The sequence below is a fragment of the Miscanthus floridulus genome, chromosome 6, assembly GCF_019320115.1.
Source record: "Miscanthus floridulus cultivar M001 chromosome 6, ASM1932011v1, whole genome shotgun sequence".
In the NCBI taxonomy this organism is placed as follows: Eukaryota; Viridiplantae; Streptophyta; class Magnoliopsida; order Poales; family Poaceae; genus Miscanthus; species Miscanthus floridulus.
This window is the reverse complement of record NC_089585.1, coordinates 118,739,519-118,745,604: the sequence shown is the minus strand read 5'-3', so window position 1 is coordinate 118,745,604 and position 6,086 is coordinate 118,739,519.

The window sequence follows — 6,086 nt, the reverse complement described above, 5'->3', positions numbered from 1 at the left end:
AATCCAAGTAAGACCATTTGATCAAAATCTAAAAAGGAGCTAAGATAGATTACATTCCTCAAACCAGACTCACTACTTAACTCTAAACTAAGAGGTAAAGGAAGTAACGAGTGAATTATTTCTGATGCATGAATCGTTCTTACGAACAAAAACATCAAAGTTTATAATGCACATAAACAACATTTATTTTTATATAGGGCATAGTATAATTACTACTCCATCACATAAAAACCTTTTAATCAAATAGGGAATGGTGAGAAAGAAATAAGATAAGTCTGAAACAATTTGGACTAAATTACCAAGTTAAATTTAGTCATCCAAATTATTTTGAAGTTTTTGTAAAATAACACAACAAAAACCTTGTAACGATCGCTCTGATACCATTCTGTGGCAGAACCTCCTAAGTTATAGGGCCCACATGCACCTGTCACTGTCCGACAACCTTTGACATTTATGCATATGTTTCCAATAACTTAAAAAGACTATCGGGTGTCCTCGGGGAACCCCGAATCATCCATGATTTCCGAGTAGGACCACGTTACAGAGTCATTGCAGTATTACAACATTTATTCAAATATCAAAACCAAAGTAAAAACAGCGAAAGAGTTACGATAACATAATTTACAAACCAGTTATTTCAAAGCTTACAAACTAAGTTCGATAATTATTACAAACCATAGTAGTAGTAGAGTGGCATAATTAATATAGACATATCACACAAAATAAACATCCTGCCCAAGGATCACACAATTACTTCTCGTCGTCAGAACAAACGATAGTCATGCAGCACGATCCAAAACAGATCTGCTCATGAGGCTCACCTACAACAAGGGGGTTAACGAACCCTGAGTACAAAAGTACTCAACAAGACTTATCCGAAATAATAACTGATAAACTCAGTAATGCAGGCTCAGGGATTCAAGGTATAGCTTTAACAATGATCAAAGTTCTTTTGCGTAAAAGCTCTTTTAACAACATTCTTTATATAGAAAACTTCTCAAGAATTATATACAAAGCTGACACGATCCTCACTGAGATCATGAAACTTCATATCCAACATCTTCACAAGCCTTATTCAAGTTCCGGTTATTAATTCTACGATGATGAACAGTGAGTTGAGTCTCCTTAACCGAGGAGCAACGACGATTCGAACCGATTAAGCCCAGCTAGGGATTCTAGACCACACGACATATGCAGGTCCCCGACCTACATATATCAACCTACCCTCGGATCCCCTAAAACAAGAACGGGTCCGCGCCACCCGAGAATACAGTACTCCACCATTCCAGCCCATGGCCACATGGGTACACGCTATTCCCGCCATCTCTCCACTCCTAGTGCGCGAGTAGCCATTCTCATAATAGAATTACCAAGTTCAGGCTTACCGGAGTATGTGGTTAGTACTACAAATTCTCACCTCATGCAATTCAACAACGGACGTGCCTTAATCGACACAGGCGGAAAGAACCCGCTCACAAGACTTCCATGTTTTGTGGCTCACACACACCGAGTCCGCCTGGTCTAGATTTATTACTCCACATTCCCATATCACATGCTAACAAATTTAACCAATGTTCTATTTAAAACTTGCAGGTGGTAGGTAGTCACCTGACTTTCATCGTTCTACGCATAGCTAAGCAAAACTAGACATATACGAATTTAAAACTGGTAATATGGTAAACATGGAATAACAAGGGTGGTAATGCAACAATTAGGCTTTTACTCAACTCTTAATTACTTAATGCAGTAACGGAAAGCAAAAGCGAAATTTATTTATAAAACACAAGGTAGGGTTGTATGCATCCGGGGCTTGCTTTCGTTGACGGAAAAGTCAGGTTCCTACGACGTTACACAAGGATTCGATCCGACCTCAACAGATGGATCAACCTCCTCAACAGCTTGATTAACTACCACGTTTTCACCTTCGTTCACTACACATAATAACAATGCCATGTTCAACATGATGCGGAATACTAAATATGATGCTCGATGATGGATACAAAATTAACAATTTGAATACAACTTTCCTTCGCGGTACAGTTGCAAGTCAACAACTAAATCTTTTTCATAACACATACATCAATTGCCAAGGATCATCATTACTAATGACCCAAGGTCATCACTCAATCCAAAAGTCCAAACAAAAACCTAAATCATTAAAGGTTACTATTCATTTTTATGAATTAATTATTTAATTCAAAATTATGAAATAAATCAACTTATTCTAATTGAGCTCAAAATTTTAGTACATGTTCATTACATGTTAACTAAGTGGCAAAACAAATTTCATAATTTTTGGATAAATAAATAAGCCTGGAAAAATCATGGAAATCCATTTATTAATAAATTGAGCAATTTTTATCACATTCAAAAAGTACTGAAAAATATTATTTCATATTTTTCTTAAATACTATACATCATAGAGAGGTCACACAAAAAATTTCATAATTTTTGGAGCTCTAAATAAATCTATACAAAATTAACAAAAACAAACACTATTCATTCAAATCTGAAAATAGAAAAATCATTTGAACGTTGAGTCACTGACAACGGGTCCCACATGTCATCTTCAACCTCCGACGTTGACCCCGGCAGCGACGGCTCTGACCTGCGATTTCTTGCCGACGGTGAGATCAACGGCGACGGCCAACGTACCAAAATAATCACTAAGCCTAGGCGCATCGATTAACGTCCCTATCAGCACTGATTACGGCCTTACACTAGCTCGTCGTCGGCCATGGCGGACGTGGTGACACGGCAGCGCTACGCCGGCGACTACAGACCGGTAGCGGTCAAACAAAAGGTCGAGGAAGTATCAGGAGCTCACCCCGAACGCGTTAGAGCCAAAGACCGAGCCGGAGGAGCAACAGCAAGGGGGTTCGACGATCAGCGCGAGCACGGCGGAGCAAAACGTCGTCGGCGATGGTGTACCGGCGACTGCAGTGGTCAAAATGAATAACCAACTATGGAGTAAGCACCACAGTATCGAGACGAAGCCATAGGTACACAGAGCAAGGACAGCAGCTCACCGGAGGGCGCTGGCCACGGAGATACGCTTGCGACGGGAAGGTCGCCGGCCGCGAAGAAGAAAGACGTGGACAGCGAATTTCCGGTGGAGATAAACTGAATTGGTGGGTCGGTTGGATGCATAAGGTTAAGGCGGAGCTGGGACTAGCTTATCAGCGACGGTGGAGCACGACAACGACGGCACGGCCTCGCTGGAGTGGAGCAGCGACGACGGGAAAACAGAGCAAGGGAGAAGGGCAACAACGATGGCGGCTCAGGCTAAAAGGATGGCCAGGAAGCTCAAAGAAGCCACGACGAAGCCTTCAGCGCGCCAACGCGACGCCCAGACGGCCACGCGCGCGACTGGAAGCAAGCCGAAGCTCGCCGGCGGTGTAGCGCAAGCGGTGAACACTGTTCACAGTAATAACAAGTTTGCCATTCGCCAAAATTCACAAATTACTCCCAAATTTTCATAACAACTCAAAAATCTCCAAAAACAAAAGTTGTTCAAAATCAAAAGTTCTACAACTTTGCTTTTATAACAATTTTCTAATTCGGTCTAGATTTTGAAATGAACTTTTGAATTCAAATAGGGAAATTTAACGAACTACGCCTTTTTGAATTACTCAAAATTTTTTCTAAACAACTTGAAAAACTCCAAAAACAAACTTTGTATAACTTGCCAAGCTCTACACTTTTGCTTTTGGGCCCAACCCCAAAATATGCTTAGATTTTGAAATGGATTTTCAGGGTAGGATTTAAATGTTGAAAAGCGGGGTTTTCTCGAAAAATTCAAAATCCAAACAAACATTGAACTTGAGTCAAACAATATATTGCAACACATACCACATAAATATAAACTTGTATTAGTGTATGCATCTCAAAGTTTTCACCAAATGCCAAATGCTTTGCAATGCATATGATGACATGTCAGATTTTAATATTTAAACACCCGAGGTGTTACAAATCGACTTCTTCAAGCTAAGATTCACTAGATCGACATCAATACTCCCAACCGCAGGACCACCCAATTCTGACCGCGACCCTTCCGGTCGGAGTCGACCGAACCTATTGTACAACTCCTTTTTTCTGCTTCTCGTTTGTACCCCCACTACAGACTTTGAGCACCTGGCTCAGGAATGAAGTCACCAACCGACCCTGACTGGACGTAGGGCACGTTGCCTGAACCAGTATAAATCCTGTGTCATTGAGTGCTAGACCACCTCCGATCATAACGTACAGCAAAACTATAAATATTTACTAGTTAGTCACTTTCTACACCGACACATACTAAGAGAAACTCTATTGTAATGTTGATATGCAGCCTTTTCAGTTTAAGATCCATGCCCCCAGTCTCAGGCTCCAATGGCCAACCGCACTTCGACTCTGTTTTCGTAAACGTGTCTGGGCACGTAATGCACTTTGACTCTGTTCATTGTTCATCCATCCCAACCCAATTCAATGGCAATGAGCCTCTGCCTGCGGAGTGGCTGAAATTTTCCGCAGGTTGTTGATTTATTCCGAAATTTGTTTGGAATTTAAGGGACAACATGGATGGAGCAGCATGACAGTATTTGTAATTTTCTCAAACCTCGCTTCTTCAAAAAAATTCGCCCATTGCGGCGCGAATTTTGGAAGGTAACGAGAGCGCAGTTAGGGCTCGTTTAGATTGCGAAAAAATTTCAACCCGATGAATAGTAGTACTTTCGTCTTATTTGACAAATATTGTCCAATCGTGGACCAACTAGGCTCAAAAGATTCATCTCGTGATTTCGAACTAAACTGTGCAATTAGTTATTTTTTTTACCTACATTTAATACTCCATGCAAGCGGCTAAAAATTGATGTGATGGAGAGAGAGTGAAAAAACTTGGAATTTGGATGGCATCTAAACAAGGCCTTAGTCGAACATGAGAATACTCTAAAAGCTTCCGCACAAGCTTAGAAAAAAAAACCCAGCAATTCTTCCTATCATCATGGCAAAAGGTGTCCTCAAAAAGAACAAAACCAAGAAATCTTCCTATTGTCACGGCGAAAACAGTCCAGGTGGTTTTTGCAGCTCGTTCGCTGACCCGGCACCACCGCCGGATGATGCTTGCTGCTGCCCTGCAGTCTGCACCTCTAGCGACTCTCTGCCGCCGCCGTAGGCCATCAGCATCGGCAACATGTTAGCGTCGGCGAACCAGTTCACGTCACAATCCACATCGATGATGCGACAAAGGTCGTGGCCATAGTCGGGCGGTGGAGCTTCAGCCGGCGCTGGTTGCTGATTGCCTCCATGTGACGCGGCGCCACCGCCAGACGGTCCTTGCTGCTGCTGGCCTGCCTGTGTCCCGGCGCCTCCACCGCCTGCCTGCTGCTGCTCTGGGAGATGCTTCTCGTATGGCTCGCCGCCGCCTCCGTCAGGCGTCGGTTGCTCCTCCTCGTCGCCCTCCACACTCAGCGACTTGTTTGTAATCTTGCACAGCACGAAGTCGTTCAACTAGGCGACGCAAGACAAGCAAAAAAACATGTCAGCAGTACGTATTACAGTTGTGGCATGATCGAGGATCGGATCAGGGATCACCAACCAGCATGGGGTCGAGCGCGGTATCGTTGCCGGGGAGCCTGCAGGAGTTGCTGCACACGAACTCCACCATCTTCCACTTGGAGGGCTTCGACGCCGACTTGTTCTTCGCCCGCCTTCGCCTCCCATGGCTGCCCACCTCGTAGGTGTCCTCGTGGAACGTGAGCGCGCGCCTTGTTCCTATCACCTCCTTGCCGTCGGTGCCGCCGAGGACCGGCTTCTCAGCTCCCGTCGCCTTCCAGTGGCCCTCGTCGTCGCCCATGGCACGCTTCGGCCGCATCCCGCCGGCGTACTTGCGCTGCCGCGGCGAGAACAGGTACCAGGAGCCCTCGATGCCCTCCCCCAGCTTCGGCACTGTAAGAGAGAGGACGAAGGTGAGAGCGAGAAGAGACGACCTATAAAAAGATTGGCTGCGTCAAGCCGTGTCGGCGACTCGACTCACCCAGCTTCTTGGGGTGCTCGGCATAGGCGTTGTGGCCGTCGTGCACGACGCCGGTGGGGAGCGACTCGCCGCG